Source organism: Rosa rugosa, chromosome 5, assembly GCF_958449725.1.
Source record: "Rosa rugosa chromosome 5, drRosRugo1.1, whole genome shotgun sequence".
In the NCBI taxonomy this organism is placed as follows: Eukaryota; Viridiplantae; Streptophyta; class Magnoliopsida; order Rosales; family Rosaceae; genus Rosa; species Rosa rugosa.
This window is the reverse complement of record NC_084824.1, coordinates 56,330,807-56,354,978: the sequence shown is the minus strand read 5'-3', so window position 1 is coordinate 56,354,978 and position 24,172 is coordinate 56,330,807.

The following is a 24,172-nucleotide window of genomic DNA, read 5'->3' as shown; positions in this document are numbered from 1 at the left end:
GTGTTATGCAAAAATGGTGTGAGTGAAAAGAAAAAAAAAATACAAAAAGAGTGTGGGTTGTACAAAGGGGAAATGATAGTTTTTTGTAGTCCTTTAGTTTTTGGGTTTGTGGAAAAGAAAATGAGGTTTTACAAAGCACTTAGAGCCAAAAGAAAAAGGAACTCAACAAGAGAATTGCTTACTAGGAGGCTTAGAATTTGTACTTACCTTTCCCTTCATTTCTTTAACCCCTCACCTAAGCCCCATTACAACCTAAATAAAAGACCTTGTGATCCAAGAGAACTCATGCAATGATCATGTGGAGAAAAGATGGAAGAGCAAGCCTATGGAAACCATGTCAATTGAATTGTTTTTGAGTGCAAACACTAACCATTAAACACTTGAGTGAAAATGAGTGATATCCATGTGAGTTTGATGGTTAGACAAATGCGGTTCATATTAATCCTGTTGACACCCAAATTTCCACGAGTTCAAATTTAATAACTGACACGTGAAGAAGGTGAGTCATCAACCTCGTAACCTAGTTGGGTCTTCAAGCAAGCCCATTTCATGCCAAAAGGAAGCCTTCTAGTTAGCAAGAGATACAAAAAGCCCAAATTCTCAAACAACTAACGTGCCTCTTCAAAGCAGCCGACACGCTTAATTACCACGCAATACACGTAGGCCCAAGCTACGTTTGGGGCTTATACGGCAGGATGTGGTGTGGAAGGTAACGGATCCTGTGAGGCCCATTGTTACGATAAGGCCCATCGATAATTTTGGACTTGGGAACCAAAATTCATGCTTGATGGACCAAAATCTTAACATGGGCTAGTAGAGAGATGAAAGCAGGCCTAGCAAAGCTTAAAGCCCACCAAAGCCATTCTCTCACCCAATGTCCATTACACCAGCCTTTAGCCCAAAGACTGTTGAACCATCTTCTTCCCCAAACCAGAAACGCGTGTTGTCAAAGTTGCTGCTGGGATTGGTGCTTCACCATTTTTGGCAAGAACCCAGAATCCATGGAGAAACTCTCTGATTCATATGCCCAGCAATCCCTGTTTCAATTTCTAATAGCCCTCTAACTTTGTGATCACAAGTTTCAATACCAGAAATTGAGGAACTAAAATCTTCAAAAGATCACAGCAACACAAATTCTGGAGGATCACCCCTAAACCTGTGCCACTGCCCTTCAGTCTCCTAGCTTAAAGAAATTTCCATAGCTTTCACAATGTATCTTCCCAAAATTGAGAGTGGTCTCTAAAAACCCTCAGCCCTTGTCACCAACCTTCTTTTTCCACCTTCGCTATAAAAAGCTAGTCTGCTGCTGTTGGAAACCAGACCACAACAACCCAGAAACATTAAGCAAGAGATCAAGCTTTATCTCTAAACCTCTAGGCATCGATTCCTCCCAATCAACCTTAACCCAAAACCCAGAAATCATGCCATTGCTGGAACTCTCTCTCTGCTAAACTCCCAGGCATCTAGCTCCCACACCATATCCACCTATAAGCTCTGTTGTTCTCGTGAAAATAACTTCAACCGCTGCTGTTATCGTTCCAATCGTTACTATTACCATCCAGCTAGTCACAACAAAATCGTTCTTGGGTCAAGCCTTCGATCGATTTTGGGCCTGATCTTCGCTCTATCAAGAGGGCTATTGCTGTTGGAAAACCAAAACACAAAATTGCCCTCACAAATCCCACATGAATCATTTACGGTGGCACACATGGTATATGCATATACTTTGTTGAGCATGACTTTCCAAATCCAATTATTAGCTTTGCATTTCGAAAATTTAGTTTCTAAGCTTGCTTAATTAATTGAAAGTCAAATCACTAAGTCATGGTTTTCTGAGGGAAAATGGTTAAACTCATCAAGGATGCAAGTGAGCCTTTTAGTTTGTTCAACCTAGTTTAATTTATGTTTTTGCTTGAGGACAAGCAAAGTGTAAGTGTGAGGTATTATGTGTACTACTTGAATTGATATATGGTATAAGCATGCTTAAAGTCATAGAAGCATGTAAATGCATATCAAATGTATATATTGTAGGCATGCTTAGAAGTAGTAAATGTTACGTCCCGAACCCAAATTCACCCGTTTACTGGTCATTTGGACGGTAAACGACAACTATTTTCACTTTGACTGTCGTTTCAGCACTTTTAGTGGCCCTAAAAGTTGACTTTTTGTTCGGGTCAGAATTTGAGAAAATTTTCTTCACGAAAGTTGTAGAGGATGTTAAACCGAGCGCGTGCATATGTGGTGCGTAAAAATCGGACTTAGTATGCGAGAGTTATGGCCAAAAATGTAGAATTTACTGTTCATGGTAAGTTGTATATATATGGGAATTTACTGATGGTAGATTTTTATTTTTGGAAACCTACCCAACCGGGTAACTCTCCTTTCTCTCTCTCCCCGACTCTTTCTCCCCTCTCGGCCGGATCTCTTCCCCTTCCGATTTCTTCCTCCTCCGGCCGACCCAGGACGTAATCCGGCCACCCCCAAGCTCGGTTTCTTCCCCTTGTCACGCCTGTGGAGGTATTTTACGACGATTTGGCCGGAGAAGCTCGATTTGGAGCGGAGGAAGCTACGGTGGCAGTTAGCTATTTTTGCCGATCTCCGGCGATTCCGGCCACCTCCGGTCACCATCTTGTCGTCGAAGCTTGGGTTTTCCACGAAGATCATTTCCCCTATGGCCTTGCATTCCAATTTGCTGTGTGGAGGCCGAATCGACGAAGAACATCTTTGGGTCCGAAGCAATTTTCTGGGCAAACTTCATCAGCTTAATCCGAGCTCTTAAAGGTAAAATTGTGAGATGTTGTAGTTGAATGAATGGTTAGTTTTGTTGAGTAGAAGCTACTGTCCAAATTTGGTGGCCATCGGAGGTGGTGGCCGCCGGCGCGTGGGCCCCACTCGCCGCCACTGTGGGTGGCGCGTGGTGGCGCGTAGGGCTGACATTTAATTCCAATTTTTAGCCCAATAAATCCTATAATTTGAGTAGAGCTTGTTTATGAAGTTTGGTAATTTTTGGAGGAGTTTGGAATTGTTTGTGAATTTTGAAAGTGTGGAGTTTCGGTTGGTGATTTGTGGGAATCCGGCCTTCGGATTTCCCTTATTCCGTCATGGAATACCTTAATCGATGGATTGATATAAATGGTGAAGTTTGGCTTGAAGTCGAAAGGAGTTGGAGTTGCTAGTTTACGTGGGGTTTTCGGGATTCATTATAGAATCGTATTGTTTTATCGAATTGTTGTTTACGGAATACAATTGTGTACAGGACGAGATACTGACTCATCGCTCGACGAGGATCCTTACGCTTGGATACCACGCTAGCCGTATACTGTGAGTGGACGTTTGTTTTTGAATATTGATGCATGCATTTATTTCTCTAAAGAAATTCTTTATTTAATTATCATCTTTTATATTTTGAGCATATGATGATTTGCTATCCTTACTGATTTTGGTTTTCGGATTCTGAAGTGATTTCAGATTTGTTTGGGTTTTGAGATTTACGAAATATTATAAAGTGATTTCGGAAATGAATTGGTTTCGGATCTTAATTTGGATTTACGAATTATGATGATTGTCGACGAATCATTTTTCCGAGGTGACTTCCGGATTTAAATATTATATTTCTATTCGTCGATTTGAGATTTTTTAAAGGATTTTCGAAATGGGATTTCGATGGAGTGATATTTCTTCTTTATTTACCGACTTTCGATTTTGGCATTGGGAATGCCTTATTGATAATCTAGCTATTCTTTTAGCGTGTGGGACACGCTGTTGCTTTATACGACTTTTACGAGAATTTCCGGGTACGGTTGGGAATCGTACCCGTGTTTTCTTTATTCGTGGGACATGGGGAAGCCTTATAGATTTACTGGATTTTAATGGTTTTTACCCGCCATACCTGGGTCGTCATATTTATTGCTAGCTAGCCTATTAGTACTCCTCCCTGCTTACTATGTGTTTGTGGGTGAGTAAGAGCAGAGCATGGGATGCTCCAGAGTGTGGGACACTCCGACCCGAGCCTGGGAGGCTCCCTTCTCGTATGGTGATAACTTTTTCCCCATACTTTTTCGTGACTTGACTAGCGGGGCTAGTCCGTTATTTTCGTAACCAGCGGGGCTGGTGTGTTTTCACGAGAATCTTGGATTTGTTGATAAATGTGTTTTTCTTAAATGTTGCATGCATCGGGTTTTTAAAAGGAATAAATGTGGAAAAGCACAAACCCACTTTTCTTTACAATTATTTATTTATTTATTTTGTCCACTCACGCTAACGTTTTATGTGCTTTTCCCCTGGGCCCTTCGGTTTCAAATGCCCAGTCTGCAGAGTAGCTGGTTCGGCATATTAGGATTCGGGGCATAGCATCTGCTGCTGTTGTTTTCATTGTAGGTTATCTGTTGAACCTACCTGTATTGTTATTTTCTTCTTCCTCTTTTAGATTGCTCTGATAACCTGTTGGGGATAAATAATGTAAAGGTTGGAAGATACTTTGGTGTAATTAAGAATATGTTATTTTCGGATTTCAGTTGCTTATTATGGAGTTGTTGGATTTTGGGGAGCAGGGTGGCTCCAGGATATTATGGATGATTGTTAGAAGTGTGATTGTAATTCTACAGGTTGGGTAGTCCATTTTTAGGGGTGACTCTGCCGAATTTTCGGTAGAGTTATTCCTAAGGTGGGCCCCACAGGGCCACCTCGGAATTCAGGGTGAAATTCGGGGCGGGTCTTGTCAGTAAAAGCATGGCATTGGCATGACACTAGCTCAAATTGAAAGAGCGTGTATTGAGATATAGTTACTTATCTTATGCCGATTTGGAGTGAGTTGGAATTTGGCATTGATATAAGTACCTAAATCATGTTGGAGTTGTCCAATCATGATGCTCCATTGCATCGGCGAAATACCATAGTAGAAGGCTAAAGGTTTCGTTGATTGAAACGGTGCTTGTGCCTCGTTAACATAAGATAGATGATTAGCATATAAATTTGTAAAATTTATTAAATGCTTGGTAAGTGCATTGATCGGAGAATCAATGATAATGCATTATTTCTATAATGCAACTTTAATTCACCATTTAACCATATAGTAAATTTCCGTAGTGTAATGGCGACTTGCCATATAACATGCATACACACCCAGAAGTATGAGCAATAAAGACATAACGATTATGTGCATGCATGACTTGAATTTTCATTTGACAATGAAATAAAGAGAATCCACTTCTAATATGTGCCCAGTGGCTTGTAGCATATATATATTTTTTTTGGGTAACGGCTTGTAGCATATTTGATAGGTATGAAACTATGTACGGACGCAGCCAATAATTAATTGTACTTGGTGATTTGCATGAGGCCCAGTGGGACTTTGGCGGTGGAGGCATATATACCACTGGTTATGCACTTAGAGATAAATGAATTTTCTCTGTGGGCGGTACTTTGTCTGTATATACATGTATGTATATATACTACAAACATTTCATGGCAGATAATTACATATCTATATTATAGGTAAACTCTTGTACCATATGCATGTTGATGCATATATACCATGTTTATGCATAGGGGACTGACTATACATGGGACGAGCTACAAATGTGCATGAGTGCACGTGTCTAAAGTCATTTAATCAAACAGCTTATGACGGTATGACCGCAAATAACTACGTCTTTGAGTAATGAGCATATACAAAGGCATTATGTGGCTATGTGTTGCGTGTACATATATGAACAAAGTACAACATGCTGTCATGCTGTGGCGGTAGATAACGAGTTTATATATATGGACAGACTATTGTTGTTCACTTGTGCAAAACCATGGGTATGCGTTGAGTCCATATAAAACTCAATAAATAGATAAAGAAAGAAAGAAGAGAAAACTCAGCTTTGTTGGCCGCTCTGTCACCGTAGAAACCCAACAACTTAATTCATAGTTGCAGGTGGGTGCCTGGGTCTACTATTTGAACAGAGTGCTTCGACAAGGATCGGTGAGAACAGTTTGGGAAACTTCACCTGATGATGGCTGGTTGTGATCAGATCATCAGAATGATCGAGTAGATGGATGACCGAGGGTGGTGGCCACGGTGAACAGATGAGTGCTGAAGAGAATTTATCTTGCTGTCAGCTGAGATTTTGAAGATTCTAGGCATTGTGTTCGCCGATTGCAGGGAAGAAGATGGCGCGGGTTGATTGGAAGATCTGGGTCCTGGATGACCCACTATGAGAGGTGGCGGAGACCTGGTGCTCAGCGGTTACCCGGAGATCAGCGGAGACTTGGTGCTGGTGCTAGCGGAGACAAGGAGTTCGGCGGAGACCTGGAGCTCGGCGGAGAGGATGGCTAGCGGAGACTCAGAGCTGTGCGGTGAGACTTGGAGGTCGGCAGAGACTCGGAGTTCGGCGGAGAGGATGATTGAAGATGGAATGGGTGTCCAGAGTAATTTCTGGTGCCGGTTAAAATTTGTTGGTTTGCGTCCGTCGAGCGCTGTATTGCCGCTGGGACTTGGTGGAATTGCCAGAGGTGTAGCAAGGTTTGGCGGAAGGCTCGCCGGCGGAAGATTCTCTGGCAGAAGGCTCGCTAGCACCCTGGGGCCTGGGCCTGTAGCCTCGCTAGCGGGAGAGGGTCGCCAGGCTAGCGGGATGGTGGCTGGCTGTCGCTAGTGGAGCTGATGGAGCTAGCGGCGTTGTTTACCGCTGGTGGTGGCGAGCGGCGCTGGTGCTAAAGCGCTGGCAGTAATCATGCTGCGGAGGAGGCTTGGCCGCTTGGTGCTTGGAGCTTAGCGGAGGCGCTGATGATGATTGAAGAATGGTCATGGGTGCCCAGATAAGTTTTCTGGGTGTGCAGAGGGGGTTGAAACTCTGTCTAGAAAATTGAAACTCTGGGATTGAAGCTCCGCCAAGGATTGAAGTTGATGCTCCATTGAGGGCTAGCGGTGTACAGTCCAGCGGAGGATTTTTTTTTTTTTTTTTTTTACAGTGGAGCAGTGTTGACTTTTCCTATGGGCGTTGACCGGAGTTGACCAGTCCTGCTCGGCGTTGACCAAGCGTTGACTTGGCATATGGCACAAGTTGCCGCTAAGAATATCAATTATGTAACTCAAAGAAAAATTATTTTGAGCTCCGTTAAGATGACTTAACTCAATGGTAAGTGACGAAGCCATTGTATCGGCTTCCCACAGACGGCGCCAATGTTAATGTTAGTGACCGAGGGGTCTAATTAACGTAAAAGAGAGAGAGAGACACAAGAAGTATAGTGGTTCGTTTCCCGCCTTAGCGGGAAACTACGTCCAGTTGAATGTTTAACTATGTGTGTTGGGCCTTGCGGCCCAAGTTGATTACATGAGTGGAGTATGTAATGGGATGGATGTTTAAGTGGGAGGAGGGGTCCCTTTTATAGGTAAGGGAACCCCTCTCATTTACAATTTCCTAGATGTGGGATGCAAAACCACTATTCTAGTCTTTAGAAAGCATGTTGTGGAGGCATGTTGGCAAGGCCGGAAAGGTGGCTTCCCGGCGAGGTATTGGCCGCTTCCGACTACCATGGCGTAGCTTGGACATCCGGCTACATGATGCATGTCGCGGTTGGGTCCCACCCTGGCTTGTGGGCCCCCCTAAGAGGGTGTTATGCTTGGTGAGATAGCAAACTAGCTTGCTAGTAGAGGTATCTACACTCCATTGGGAACAACTGGCTCTGGATATCATAGGTGGGTTCGTGATGTCCGCCAGCATCTCAAGGCCGATGGAATCCTAGATACGATTCTCGAGCCTAGCTAGGACGTGCTAACTGTTGAGCAAGCTCAAGCTTTGGAAGCAAACATAGCAGCCTTAGAGGCAAATAAGGCTAAAGCCATCATCCTAATGAATCGTCATATGGATGATTCGCTCTAGTACGAGTGTATGAATGAAGAAGACCCCAAAAGGTTGTGGGTCTCACTCGAAGAAAGATTTGGCAACGTCCGTGGCTCCTTGCTTCATGACCTAGAAGTGAGATGGCATAGCCTCCGCTTCTGTGATTTCAAGTCAGTTCTTGACTACAACTCGGAAGCACTTCGTATTAAATCCCTAATGGAATTATGTGGTAAAGAGATCACAGATGCGATGTTGATTGAGAAGACTCTCTCTACCTTCCCCGTCTCTGCATTGATGGTTGCTAAGAACTATTGAATCGATGTTACTGCAGGACGAATCACAAGGTTTCATGAGCTCATTGGAGCTATGAATGTTGCTGAAAAACATGACAACATCCTTGTGAAGAACTATAATTCGAGATCCTTGGAAACAGAGCATATTCCGGAATTCAATTATAGTCGTGCCTCTAAGAGAGGGCTCCAAGAGCGAAACCCTAATCTTAGGGATACTTCTGGACGTTCTGGTCCATATAGTCGCTCTACTTGGGAAGGTAACCGCCAAAATAGGCGAATACGGAACCAAAGAGGTCAACTTGGAAAGAGAGAGGGAGGCAACGCCTCTAGCCATGTTGGTGGCTCCACCAACACTAAGAGTCATCTAAATGGCGCTTTCAAAGTGCCTCAATCAATGGAGTCTGAGCAAAGAGATGTATGTTCTCGATGTGGAGTATCCGGTCATTGGGCACACATTTGTAGAGCTCGTGAAGAAATTGTCACTGCCTACAAAGCATATTGTGAAGCAAGAGAAGCTCACTATGTGGAACAAGAAGATCAAGAAGATGATTTAGAGTGAAGGGTTGAAGACTACAAATCTGGTTGGGATCAATAGATCGCCAATTCTGTTTAAGTCTTTATTTTTCCAAGAGATGTAATAGGCAATTGCCATATACTTTGTTGTAAATGCCATTGGTTTAGTTTAGTTTTTCTTCACATAGGCTCATCCAAAATGAGTACGATGTCTGGGAAGGTTTTGAGATAAGTGGTACTTAAGCGAGCTTTCACTACACCAAAAACCTTATCAGACAACGGGAGAAAACCGTTGTGTGATTTTGAGGGCCACCGTTGTAGACCGAGCCGTTGTCTGTTGAAAATTCAGACAACTGTGGAATACAGTTGTGTGAGAAACACACAGACAACATGTATGTGTTATAACTGTTGTGTGATAGCTCGGCAGATGGAAAGCGCAGCTGTGCAGCAATTGAGGCGTTGTATTCAAACAACAGTGCCAGTTTTAAGCTGTTGTATGTTAAGCGTGTCAGACAACATATTTTTATTTTGTTTGTTGTCTGATTGATCTTCAAACTTCAGTTCTTGGACTATATCTGTTGTGTGATTAACTTTAGGACAACATAGTTCAATCGGTTCTGTTGTGTGATTAACTTTTAGGACAACAGAGTTCAATTAATTATGTTGTCTGAGTATAAATTAGAAGACACTAATTTATTAAAAACCGATGTGTGATATGATTGATTACAATGTATTTTTGTCCCATTTTTGGCCATTCAGACAATAGGCAGTGATCATTATATCTAATCAGTTGTGTGATCATTTGAACATCCCATTCCTGAATTAGATTGTGCATTCATTTGGTCCATTTACCAAATGAACAATACTTTATCAAATACAAACATTGCAAACCATCAAATGATTCATATAACCAATACTTTAAACTTCAAAAGCAAAAGGGGTGCATTTCCCAATCATTGAAGTCAACATTTTACACAAGAAAAGCATTCTAGTGCATGCCCATCTACTTGGGACATCAAAAAGCTGATACACATATATTGTTCCAAAACATGCCACACATGGTGCATGACAATGTACCAGCAGAGAAGCACAAAAAAGATGCTTTCCTTATCTAAAATGTACCAGCAACAAGTGCGCTACTTCATGACTCGTGCACATATGTGTTGACAACAAACTTCCCCCACACATATGTGTTGACAACAAACTTCCCCCACTCGTGCACATAAGGATTAGTTAATCATTTTGGTGAATGAGGCATGGATATCATAACACACTTATGAGAAATTGAGTCAAGTGACTATATTTATAGCTATATATGTTGATACCTTGGAAGGAAACAATGACATGTCTTTATCCTCAATGATATCTCTCATGTAGCGCATGATAAAGTACCCGCACTCCTTGTTGCTAGGTTGGAGAGGAATGCCCTAAACACAAGCAAATGAATGAACAAGTGAAAAGTCAAAATGAAATACTGTTTTTTGAAAACCACAAGTGGTGAAACTTACAGCCAAATTTTTCCAATGGACTGAACTCCGGCTTTGCTTATTCTTTTCAGCATTATACATACGCATAGCACTACACCAAAACAACAATATGATCGATGATGTACCATATAGGAAAGAAGGCAAACAAGTGTATTAAACAGATTTCATAAAATTAAGGCATTTCGATCAATATGTACGTAAACGAGGGACTTACGTATCCACGATAGACATCCAATCTCCTGTAGGTAAGCGTCTTTTCAGCGGGTTCATAAAATAGGCGGTTCCTTTCTCCGGATCAACAAGTGTCAACATCCAATGATCACTACATGCATACAAAAATGTCATATATCTTGAACACTAAATTATTATGTTCAGACACAGTAGATATGAAAGTTTGCAAACGTTGATGAACTTACCCCGAGTTATATGGCAGCATGAACATCTGCCCTGGTTTAGCAGTTACAAGCCTATCTTTCATGTGTTGAGCCTTGACAGTTCCATTTTCACACCCCACAGCACCAATAAGTGAAGGGTCAACAAACGCAACCATATCCAGCATTTTATAAGCCTTTAACTGATCATAGAGGTACCTAATAACAAACATTTGCACCAAGTCATTGGGTTTCAGCAACTACACTTCTTATCAAGGCATTAGGGACAAAGCATATATATATATATATATAGCGCTTCTCCACTGCGGACGTCCGCAGTTTTTCTTAGGTACGGATTTTAGGTTTTGACCCACTTTTCGATCATATTTTCACATCTTAACCGTTCATTTTTTAGGTCCTAATGTATAGATCACCTGTGCAAAATTTCAACCAAATTGGTGATCGTTAAGGCATCCAAAACTGTAATTTACAACAATGTACACGAACGGTTCCGGTTCGGCAGATTCGGTTTGTAGTTTTGGATGCCTTAACGATCACCAATTTGGCTGAAATTTTGCAGAGGTGATCTATACATTAGGACCTAAAAACTGAACGGTTAAGATGTGAAAATATGATCGAAAAGTGGGTCAAAACTGGAAATCCGTACCTTTTTTCTTAGGTGCGGATATCCTCACTTGAGCAAAGTTATATATATGTAATATTAGTTCAAGGACTTTTTCTACCTCTAGTACACTGCAATGCAAGTTCCAGTTACTTCCCTCATGCTTGCAAGTCGCCTAACTTTTCCCAATATAAATGTCTTGCGAGAATATCCAAACACTTCAGGCTCCATGTAGAAGCTGATTGTATTCCCATCTTTGAATGGATCCTCACCCCACAAACATAACATCTTCAATGAAGCTGGCAACGATGGTGCCAATTTGGCCAAGCCAAATTCAATCTCCGAGTCCTCTTCCCCTATCTCTTTCCTTTTCTTCTTCTTATCAGCATTATCCTTGGTAGGTTTCTAGAATAAGAAAATAAATGTAAGGTACATATCATAAATATATGCTGCATATCTACAGTTAAGAATTTCTATAAACAAATGAATGTTATCAAAGTAGCTATAGGTTGAATTATACAGAGTTCTTACCTTGACTGGAGATTTTATGACTAGGTGTTTAGGCCATGCGACCCAACTCCCCATAGCCTGCTTCACTATTTCAATTTCATCTTTCACAGGAAATGGCACTTTTGCTTTCTCCTCAAGCGCGACATAGATGGAAACGGGCACATTACCATCCCTTACTGGAGTGCCATGAACGAGTTGGGAAGGATCCTCGCACTCCATAATAGTGGCATAAGCAACAATATGTTCAACAGAACCTATTGCCAACTTGCAATCAACCTCAGCTACCTTTGACTAAAAAATGGACCAAAAAACAAGATTTATAGTTGTTCCCTATATATGTTCGAAATAGTAACAGATTTAAATCTATTCCACAAACATACTCATAAGCATTCTATGAGTAACAACATGCTGCAAGCTTCAGACAGTTTTAGAAAACTGGTAACTTGAAAGAAAAATTCACCAACAATTATTCTTTCAATGATTTGAAGCACAACTTTCCAGATTTCAAGTAGACACGCAAAGCTAATATTTTCCAGAGTTTCATGCTATTCGTAGTTCAAATGAATTGTCAAACAAGAATCTAAAGTGACAGAAACGCTGAATAAAACAGAAATCCTGAAACAGTGCAGTTTGATCAAAATAGCATAAGTATTTCATTTTAACTTCGTTTTTCACGAAACCAAGTTCAAAATGATCATTGAAGAGTCTCCTTTAACTATCAAAAATTGAGAGTAAAACAAGAAGTATAGGTTTTTCAAAAATCATGAAATGCCCCACTGGTTCAGCTTGGGTGTCAAACACATGTATGCAGTAATCGAACTTTGATCTTTTCCAGTTCATTATTGGCGTTAAGTAAAGCCAAATTACCTTTAATGTAGGTTGACGCATCATCAAATCCACATATTCTACCCCCTCCTCATTCTCTGGCTCCTTGATATCTATCATATTGACATTTTCTTCAACAGCCTTATTGACCTCCTCACGGTTGACAACTACTTTCTCAAGCAACTTGGGAAACTCATTACCTTTCTTGCAGCTGGGACTTTTATCCAACCTGCCTTCCTTAACAACCTTTGTCCCTTTCCTTTTACGCATGAGGGTTTTGTTTTCCATTGCTTCAAAAACGCTCAGAATTTTAGTTCCATCCACATTGTTCACTACTTCTTCCAACGGAGCTTTATCCGTTTCTTGAGCAATCTCATCAGCTGTCATTGAGCAACTTCCATGGCCAGATACATCTAGGTGAATAGTTGTAGCCTCTTTTCCATTTATCTTTGCTTCAAGTTCAGCAAACTTGGCCTCCCACATAGCCCGCTCATCTGCAACAATTTTTTCCCTCGCTTCCTTGATTATCTCCTCCCTTGCCTCCTCTAGTATCTTCTCCTTTGCCTCCTCTACTATCTTCTCTTTCTCCTCTAACAATATTTTTTGCACACTAAGTCTGACAATAGCTTCTATGCTCTCCTTTCTACGTTTAGGGAGGTGGAAGTAAGTAGAGGGAGTGACAAAACCTCCTACTCCCCGCACTCTTCCCCCATGCTCTGGAGTGCCCAACGCCAATGTTAAGACATCATTACTTCCTTCAGCGCTTAGTTCTCCACTCTCAACCTTTCTCAAGTTTGTCTGACAATTTAGATTACGAAATATCATCACATATCATCTTCAGAAACCTTATACATACAAAAATAGGCTTTCTATATATGGTCTTACTATCTTTTCAGCAGTCTTTTTTGACTCCTCATCCTTGAAACTGCCATCCTTTGTCTGTCGTCCTCTTATCCACAAAGTGGCCCTATCAACTTCTTCGTCACTCATTCCATCAACCTACAAAATAGGATAGTTAATGCATGCATTACAAATAGGAACCCCACATCAGTAAGGTAGAAAACAGTTTCACTAACCAACTCAGCCTCCAACCCTGCATATCCTTTACGGGACATTCTATGAGGATACTTATTCTTGCTGCGCCTCTCTTGTTGCTCACGATGCTTTTCCTGCAAAACAGGGGTACTTAGTTAAATGAGTATTCTATATTTACATAACTGCATTTTATATGGCTACAACTAAATGATTGAAATACAAGTGCATTTATACCAAGAATGAGGGCTTTGTCCGCATTTTGACAAATTCTGTCCAGTGATCAGCATTGATGAAAGGGTAATCATCTGGAGGATATCGCAAGGCTTCATGGTCATCCAAATAGGGGATAACGTACCACAATAGCAGTGAAGCTCAGTGCACGAGTCAAACTCACTCTACAGCTTCTTCCAACTCCACCAGATATGCCTTAATTGTGCGGCTGCTGAGAATAATAAACAAAGGTCTAACATGCTTGCTAAAAGATATCACAACAGATATAGAACTCCGAGTTTCAAGTATTACCTTGATCGATCCTTTCCTTGATAAGTAAACAGGCCAACTTAATTGAAACACAGTCCCTTGAAATAAAAAAATAAAAAATAATAATAATTTAATCACCTTAATCAAAACAGTCATTACACTATCACTCCAGCATAGAACAATAGATTTCAACAAATTAAAGCTTCAAAACAAATTTAATAAGCAGTCCATAATTTCAACAATCAAGCTTACAGTACTCACCAATCTAGCTCCAGCAATGAATACCAACAATAGCAGTGAAGCTCATTGCACCAGTCAAACTCACTCTACAGCTTCTTCTAACTCCACCGTATATGCCTTAATTGTGGGGCAGCTGAGAATAATAAACAAGACCATCAGATTTAATCCTCTATTTTAACAAGTCCTAGCTTCCTTCTTGAAGATATAATAATAAACATCAAAACTTTATATCATCCAATAGTTATTTTCTGTACCTTTCTACTGTCATCAGATTCATGCATAACTTATTACAAATACATCTTTTTTTCATGAATTTAAGACAATGTTTCAAAGAAATTCAGCTTACTACATTGTTATGTAACTAAAATGAATGAAGAAAAAATGCTCATTGTTAATGTATAAGAATTCAGCGGTAACTTAATCCTTGATTAACGCGGGTCCGGTGGGCGGACCGCTCACTTGCAATGATTCTCCGCTACCTGTCAAATAAGATACAAAGCGGCGTCAGAGGTAGACTGCGTTGGGCAGTCTTCTCTTCTCCGATGCCTAAGTCAGTCAATGTATCTGCATTGGCAGAATAATGATAGACAAGCAATGAATGCGTAATTAATGAGGAGAGAGGAGTTGACCTTTTATAGGTGAGGAAGAGGCTGGCCTCTTCCTTGTTTTCGATGTGGGACTAATATGTTTCCGTTCCCAGCTTCTGGAGCTTCTGATGTTATCTTGGCGCGGCGCGTGGCGGCGCGTTAGCGGTGCTCTGGGGATGAGCCGGGGATCAGGCGGTAGCCTGCTTGGCGGTGTTTCCGTGGGTCACACCTTTGGTGGTAATTGGTACCGCTGGCGGTAGTATGAGCGTAGCTCATTTATAGCTAATTATGCTTGCAAATGCTTTATGTAAGTACAAGTCCCCCAAGTCCCCAGTCAATGAGGGCAATCTTGGTTGGGGAGTTGCCTAGCGTTTTGAAGCGTTACTTCGGCTAGACTTGCAGAAGCATAATTAGCGTCAGTGCGTTGTCAACCATGGAATTACTGAGCAAACACTTTGTACCCTTTCGGGTGGGCCCTTGCTAGGCCTCCCAGGGAGTCCCCCACTCCCCGGCTAAGATAGACCTCCGTTTGGTCGGCATTTTGTTTGTTGAGGGGAGCTGCGCGGAGCAGAGGGTGTTGGGTAGCGAGCCCAATTTTTTGATACCCTAGTGTCGGGGGGGTCAATGTGCCTGATCAGGGCCGTCGTAGACTGTTGACGTGTCCCCTTTGTCCCAGAGGAACAAATCTTGACTGTAACGCCGCGTGGCGGTCGTTGTGAAGATGAGGTGTAACCTCGGTGGATGTAAGGGAGAAGTTCCACTAGCGAAGTTGCGCTGAGCGGAGACTCACTCGATGGAATGGAGAAGTTCCGCTAGCGGAGTTGCGCTAAGCGGACTGTCTCACGTGCAAGATGAGCGAGAGAAGTTCCGCTAGCGGAGTTGCGCCTAGCGGAGACTGTCTCATGTGCAAGATGAGCGGGAGAAGTTCCGCTAGCGGAGTTGCGCCTAGCGGAGACTGTCTCTCTTGCAAGATGAGCGGGAGAAGTTCCGCTAGCAGAGTTGCGCCTAGCAGAGACTGTCTCACGTGCAAGATGAGCGGGAGAAGTTCCGCTAGCGGAGTTGCGCCTAGCGAAGACTGTCTCACGTGCAAGATGAGCGGGAGAAGTTCCGCTAGCGGAGTTGCGCTTAGCGGAGACTGTCTCACTTGACGGTTGGTATGCCTATCGTTTTTTTACGGTTACTTTACTCAGACGATTTGTCTGACAGCTGCATACACGTGTCGGTCTGGTATTGGATTGGCATGTCTGCATACGCCTGTTGCGCACGCTCGTCTCTTCGCCATTAATGCGAGTAATTATCGTTTTTGTAACCGAGGCGATGCTTCGGTTAATCCGAATAGTGGGTGAGATCGTGGGACACGTGTACGGTTCACGTTTGGTGTCGTTTTCAGCGAATGGTCCGGATTTGTTCGATGTTGAGATAAAAGAGAGGGAAACCACAGTGGTTTTGACATATTCTATGTTTCAAAGCCTGAGTCTTTGTCTTCAAGCTGTTGCTCTATGAGGATTTGAGGAGTTTGTTCTGTAAATCGAGCGAGATCGGTGCTTGTTGCGATGCAGATTTGTTGGAGCGAAGAGATATTCACAAGCGTGCCTAGTTCCGCGTGTATCAAGTTGGTGATCTTGGCTTTGCTTGCTTCTGTTTGATTTTGTCTTTCTGTAAACTTTTGGATAGCCTCTGCTTATGGTTGTGTGTGACTGAGGGTTTGGGAGGGTTTGGGTTTGGGAGATTTTTGGCAGAGTTTTGCATGTTATGGATTTGTTGGATGGCTGAATCTGGGTTGTGATTGAACATGTCATGTTCTTGCTTTGGTACTTTCTGGGTTTCTGGGATTGGTTGTTCTTGGTGTTCTTGCCTGAAAAAATGATGTAGGAATAGTTTAAATCTGTTTAGCACTGACTGACCTTGGGTTTTAGGGTTTGCGTTGGCTAGCGTTGTGTTGATTTCGAGCAGTGAGGATTCTGGGTCTGACGAGTCGCTCAACGGTTTCGATAGGGCTTTTGATTGACTCGTTGCGTCTGTTTACCCGTTCAGGAGTCCCACTGTCGGCACCGCTAGAAATCGAGCCGTTGCAAACCATTCCATGGGAAGAAGTCATGGCATGTGCCGATCGTTCGGAGAGTTCGTCGGCGCGGGGGGAAGATGCCGCTCGGGATCAGTGCGAAGAGAGGCTAGCTAGCCATAGTGCGGCTAGCGACTCCGCTCGTGAGGAAGCAGTAGGCGGAGAGGAGGTGGAGTCTGCCTGGGTGCTACGGGATGGCACTCTGATGGACGAGGCAGGGGGCCCGATGAATGCGTCCGCCATTGCCAAGATCAAGCGGACCTATCGCCTTCCTGGGGTGGCGAAGATGCGGCCGCCCACCTCAAATGAGAGAGCGTCGTTTCTGGAGGCTGGCCATGCCGTAGTTCACGAGGCCATGTTCCGCCAGGGTGTCACGTTTCCGCTGCTGTCCAACCTTCAGATCTTGATCTGTGAGTTTGACATCGCGCTTGGGCAAGTTTGCCCCAATATGTGGGGTTTGTTGATGGCGCTAAACTCGTTGTGGCAGTTGTCCGGCTGCGAGGGTCCGACTATGGCGGAGGTTCTGCATTTCTACGAGCTGGTGTACGTGAGGCGTCGGGGGTGTTGCGGACAGGTGAACCTCACTCGCCGCCAGGGTGCGTTTAAGTTGATCGAGAACATTGAGGGTTAAACGAGGGGGCGTCGACGCATAGGATTAAGTCAGAGTTTCAGCTAATTCGAGGTTGTTGCTAGTTTCCACTGCCCTAAGTGGGCGGATTTGTATGTCGTGGCTGTTTTTAACTGCTGTTTCTTTTCTTGTGTAGTGGGCCTGCGGTTTAATTTGACGCGCGAGGAGTAGTGTCGTTTGGCGAGAATTAAAGGTTGCTGGCGGAACCGTAACCTTGTGGACCTCCGTTTGCTCACCAATTGGGATCTATTGGTGGACCTGCATTTGATGCGCGCCGTTGGTAAGTATCTCCCGCCGAATTGCATTTTAACTTTGTTTTGGAACTGTGCTAACTAGCGTTGCGCTTGGTTAGAATCACCGCCGGGAACAAGGCAAGCCGTGAAGCATTTGCCAAAGCAATGGATCGTGCGGCTCTGCAGGAAAGCAATGGAGGGCATGTATGCCGTCGGGCTGGAAGCTCATCGCATGGTTGTCGATCCCGCGACTCTGGTGTTGAGCCAGTCCGAGATCGCGGTGGTGATGTTGATGCCGCATCACTCACATCTCGCCGCCGCTGAGTCGCCCGTGGTGCAGGCGGGGGTTGGTGAGGGTCGCGGGGCTGTCGGTGGGAGCCGGACACAAGTCGCGGCAGAGGAGATGAAGGAGCTAGTGCCCGCTACCCGTCGTGGGTCCCAGTGAGAGAAGGTCGTGGCGGAGAAGGTGGTGCCAGGGAAGGGTCCCGTCACCATTGCGGGGTTAGAGCCCGAAGGCTCGCAGAGGCCTGCCGTTGAGGGTGCTGCTCGGGATCCTATTCTTCGTAAGAGGCGTCAGAATGATGCCGATGAGCGAGAGGATGTGGCGGACGTGTTGTCGTTCGGGGCACGCCAGCAGAAGCAGAAGAAGGCCAGGCAGGCTGAGCCGTTGATTATTGTTGCCGCCGCTGGGGAGGGGTCCCACAGTGGGTTGGATTCTTTTGCCGCCTATGCGGAGTTCCTGAGTGAGCCGGAGTGGGAATTCCTCTACCATCTGTGTGAGCGGCTTGGGTTTGGCTGACTGGATGGGACCGCTCGTCTGACGGTAGTCCAGCAATCACCGTTTAGTTCGGCATTTGGGCATCTTTCCGTTGGCCTTCATGAGTTGTTCCTGGCGGCATCACATCAGTCCCGGGTTGAGCGGCAGCTGAGGGATGAGATTGGAGGTCTTTCAGAAAGAGTTGACGGAGGCGCGGGACAAGCTGGTGGATACCGAGCGGCGCCTGAGTAAGGCTGAGTGCGACGCACTGGACACTCGTGGCAAGCTGTCCGTTGCTATTGAGCGGGCTCTTGAGCGGAACAATCAAGTTTGCCAGCTAGAGCGGGAGGCAGCCTTGGTGAAGGATCAACTGACGGCGAAGGCTAAGAAGGTTGAGATCCTTCAACGGGATTCTGCCGCCAAATCCACAGAGTTGAAGAGACTGGAGGAGGAAGTTGCCCGCCTGGGGCATGAGAAGAGTGGTGCGGAGGCCACTGCTGTGGAGTAGTTTAAGCAGTCCCCGACGTACCAGCGGGCGTTGACCGAGGCGGGGAAGTCTGGTGCCGCTGCCCACTTGGAAGATTGGGTCAAAGCGAACCAACCTGCCGGTTCGGCTAGCCGGCCGCCCGTGCCGGTAAGCGGGACCGCTGCTGACCATGCTGAGGGTGCGTGCTCTGGCGGCGGCGAAAGCGACCATGGTTTGGCGGTCGGGTCCGAGCGGACTCCACAACCTACTCCGTCTGAAGTCTCCCGGGTGAACTTCATGGCGGCGCATACTCGGGCGGATGGTACCCCGTTTACGCCAAGCCCCACTGCTCCTGGGTCCGATCAGACGAGCCTGCTAGTCGTTCAGCGGCTGCCGGTTGATGGCGAAGAAGTCCCGCCCGTTGTGAATAATTCGTGAAGATGTTCCCATTTTGTTTTGTAATAGCAGTACCTTTTATTTGTAACTTGACTTGACCTTTTGGGCGGGGAGTCCCGACCCTAGATATATGAAGTGTTTCCGATTATTGTGTTCTTTGTATGTTGATATACCGCTAGAATTTCTTGACTTGTGCCTTTTGCTAATCAATGAAACATTAAAGGGATTAAGATTGTTCCAAGTGCACGATAACGTCCGCTGACTGTTATTGGCGTTGCCAGTTAACTTGTGCTTATGGAGAACAATGGTTTGAATAATTGCTCGTTTCATTGATAGCTGAGAGATCAGCATTTACAAAAGAGGGAGAGTACCCGTTGGGTAGCTTCCCTTAGCTAAATATTGAACAAAAATTTAGCTAAGTCAAGATGCTCTTGGGTAGCGGTGTGACTATTTGTAATAATACCGAAGGTGTTCGGTGTTCCAAGGGTGGGTCGTGGTGACGCCATCCTTGTCCATTAAGTAAAATGTGTCGGGGCTGACGACTTCCACTATTTTGTACGGTCCTTCCCAAGTTGGGCGGAGCGCTTTTGGCGGTGGAATGACCTTTTTCATTACCCAGTCCCCCAGTTGGAGGTTCCAGGCTTTGACTCTGGCGTTATAGAAACGCAATACCCGCTGCTTGTTTTGCAAGTTGTGCAAATGGGCTTTGTGGCGCTTTTCCTCGAGGAGATCTTTGTCGAGGTTGATGCCTTCGCCGTTGCTCTTGGGGCAGTAGCCTTCGACCCTGGCGGTAGGCTGGGTGTGACAGGACCCGCCCCGAATTTCACCTTGAAATCCGAGGTGGCCCTGTGGGGCCCACCTTAGGAATAACTCTATCGAAAATTCAACAGAGTCACCCCTAAAAATGGACTACCCAAAACCTGTAGAAAATACACTCACACTTCTAACAAATCATTCGCAATCTCTTGGAGCCACCATGCTCCCCAAAACCCAACAGCTCCACAATTTACAACTACAATCCAAACCATACAACATAATCCAGATTTACAATATTCGTCCCACAGGTTATCAGAGCAATCTAAAAGAGGAAGAGAAAAATAAAATACAAGTAGGTTCAACAGTTAACCTACAATGAAAGCAACAGCAGCAGATGCTATGCCTCGAATCCTACTATGCCGAACCAGCTACTCTGCAGACTGGGCAATTGAAAACGAAAGGCCCAGGGGAAAAGTATATAAAAACATTAGCGTGAGTGGACAAAAATAAGTAATTGTAAATAAACGGGATTTTATACTTTCCCACATTTATCTCTTTAAAAACCCGATGCATGCAACAATTAAAGAAACACAACAACTTTAGTTCAGTTCAAGAAAAACCGACTAGCCCCGCTAGTCACAGCCAAGCACAAAGGAAGAATTTCGATACTCAAGAAAATAAGACCAGCCCCGCTGGTTAGGGAATCGGACTAGCCCCGCTAGTCAAAAGAAATCGAGCTAGCCCCGCTAGCTGAAGGTATCAATCAAATATGGGGAAGAAGTATCACCATACGAAAGAAGGGAGCCTCCCAGGCTCGGGTCGGAGTGTCCCACACTCTAGAGCATCCCATGCTCGGCTCTACTCACCCACGAACACATAGTAAGCAGGGAGGAGTACTAATAGGCTAGCTAGCAATAAAATATAAATCGACCCAGGTATGGTGGGTTAAAATCATACGAAAATCGAAAATCAGTAAGACTTCCCCAAGATCTCACAAGAAGGAAATAAAATTCTCATGACGTGGCCCCGCACGCCAAAACATTCTCGAAATAGAAATACGATATTTAATTCCGGAAATCATCTCGGAAAATAATCCGTCGAAAATCACTTAAATCATGATTTCAAATAAAAATCATATAACGGAGATAAATCATCGAAAGCTCAATATCCATAAATAATACAACGAATCCATTTCCCAAATCATAATTAATCTCCGAAATTAAATCTTATTCCCGAAAATAATTCATAAGTCCAAATCCGAATATAATAAATTCAATTCCGAAACTCATATGGAAAAACAATGTCAGAATTATAATCCAAAGCAAAAATATTATGCTCGATAAATAAAATAATTAAATCCTAAACCCATAACCTCAACTCCTCCAATTCTCTTCCACATCCAACCAAACTTCACCAACACTGCCCAATCGTCAAATTCAGACTTTACAACAATTATGGAGGAAATCCGACAATCGGATTCACGATTAACATTAATCGAAATCCAAATCTTTAGAAATTTATAACCGATTCAAAACTCCACCAATCCTCACCAAACTTCATATATACGTTCTAGAATAATTATAGAATTTAACTAGCCAGAAATTGGAATTAAAAAGCTACCCTAGCCACCGCCACGGCCGCCCACAGTGGCGGCGCCGACACCAATGCCACCAGCTCCAATGGCAACCAAATTTTGGCAGCAGCACCTTCTCAACACACCCATTAATTCTCTCAACTGTGACCAAGTCAGAAAATGAGTAGAAGTACCTCAACAATTAAGGAGAAGTTTGAACCCGAATTGTGAATAGTAACCCAAAATTTCAATTCTTCGATTCCTCCTCTACACTGCAAATCGTGGCTCAAGGCTAGGGAGGAAATGATCCTTGGCAAAAACCCAACTTTCGACGCCGGTTTGGTGGCCGGAGATGGCCGGAATCGCCAGAAATCGACGAAACTTCCGGATTGCTACAGTGAACTTCACAGCTCAAATCCGAGCTCATCGGGCCGAGCCACCGCAAAACACCACCACAGGCACCTAGAGGGAGCGGAGACAAGTCCAAAGATACTTGCTTTTCGTCGTCAGGTGGCCGGAGGAGGAAGAAGGCCGGAGTTGCAGGCGAGAGGGAGAAAGAGCGACAGTTCGGGGAGAAGAGAGAAAACGCGGGGAAGGGGAGAGAGAAAAGAAATTACCGGCCACAGTAAAAAATTTGAATTTATACTATCTATCATGAACAGTAACTTTAGTTTTTCGCTTATGACTTTTGCATACGAACTCCGATTTTTACGAACCACATATGCACGCGCTCGGTTTAACGTCCTCTACAACTTTCATGAAGAACATTTTCTCAAATTTTGACCCGAACAAAAAGTCAACTTTTAGGGCCACTAAAAGTATCGAAACAAAGTAAAAATGAAATTAGTGATCGTTTACCGTCCAAATGACTAGTAAACGGGTAAATTTAGGTTCGGAACGTTACAGGGTGACTTCTATGGGTAGGACAGCCTCAGTTCCGAACATCATGCAGAATGGCGTTTCGCCATTAGCAGATGTTGGGGTTGTCCTAATTGCCCACAGAACTTCTGGTAATCGCTCCGCCCATAAGCCCTTGGTGTCGTCTAGTTTCTTTTTTAGGAGCTTCTTGATTATCTTGTTTGCTGCCTCAACCTCGCCGTTGGTTTGAGGGTGGGCCACAGATGCGAAACTCATCTTGGTGCCCAGGTTGGCGGTGAAAGATATGATCTCTTTGTTGTTGAACTGTGTTCCGTTGTCTGTGATGATGGTATGGGGGACGCCGTAGCGGCAGTAGATGTTTTTCCACAGGAAGCGGATTACCTTGGCGGTAGTGATTGCTGTTAGCGGTTCCACCTCTATCCATTTGCTATTGTAATCAATGGCCACAATGATGTATTTGAATTGGCCCTTGGCGGTTGGTAACTTTCCAACCTGGTCGAGGCCCCATGTGGAGTGGATCCATGGGCCGATGATGATAGAGAGCGGTTACGCTGGGGCATAAGGGAGATCTGCGTACTGTTGGCACTTGTGGCAAGATCTGGAGATTTCTCTGGCGTCGTCGGCGAGCGTGGGCCAGAAGTAGCCCTGCCGCATGGTGCGATTATCCAGAGATCTGGCGCTCGAGTGATTGCCAAATTCTCCCGCAAGTATCATCTGTAAGACGACCTTTCCGTCCTCAGGGGTGAGACACCGGAGGTTGGGATGAGTGAACCCCTGGCGGTAGAGCTTGCCATTCTGTATGTTGTAGCGGGTTGCCCTCCGTTTTAGTTGTCTTGCCGCCACCTTGTCGTCTGGCAGTGTGCCGTTGAGTTTGTATTCAATTATCTCGTCTATCCAGCTAGGATTAACCTCAATGTTGAATATCACCGCCAAGGTCTTGGTGATGCTTGGCTTGTCATGGCATTCCACCCTTGTGTCAATTGGACTCTGGTGCGGCTGAGCGGTTGCTAGTCTTACCAGGGAGTCAGCCTTGCCGTTTTCCTTCCTGGGAATCTGTGTGACGTTGTGGAATTTGAATTTGTTGCTTGTCCTTGGCCTGGAAGCTGTCGTTGACTTGGTTGACGACTAACTGGGAGTCACCGAATATGTTGATGCTGTTAGCGCCTGAATCGATGGCCAAAAGTAGGCCTGCGATGAGCGCCTCATATTCCGCCATATTGTTTGAGGCTGCGAAGTTGAACTTCAGTGCGTACTCCATGTTTAGTCCTGCTGGCCCTGTCAGAATGATGCCGGCGCCGGAGGCTTTGGCGCAGGCGGAGCCGTCCACATGTAGATTCCATTGTGATTGCTGCTGAGGTGAGGGTTCCTCAGCGGTTGCAATTTGCGTGGTGTCCGCTGGTGTCTGGGAGACGGGCCCGTCTTGACTCTCTGTGAGCTCACCAATGAAGTCGGCCACCGCTTGGCCTTTCATGGCGGTTCGCGGCCTGTATTCGATGTCGAACTCGCTGAGCTAAATGGCCCACTTGCTGAGGCGCCCAGAGTGCTCAGGGTTTTGCATTACTTGCTTCAGCGGTTGGTTTGTTAAGACATGGATTGTGTGAGCCTAGAAGTATTGACGGAGCCGCCTAGCGGA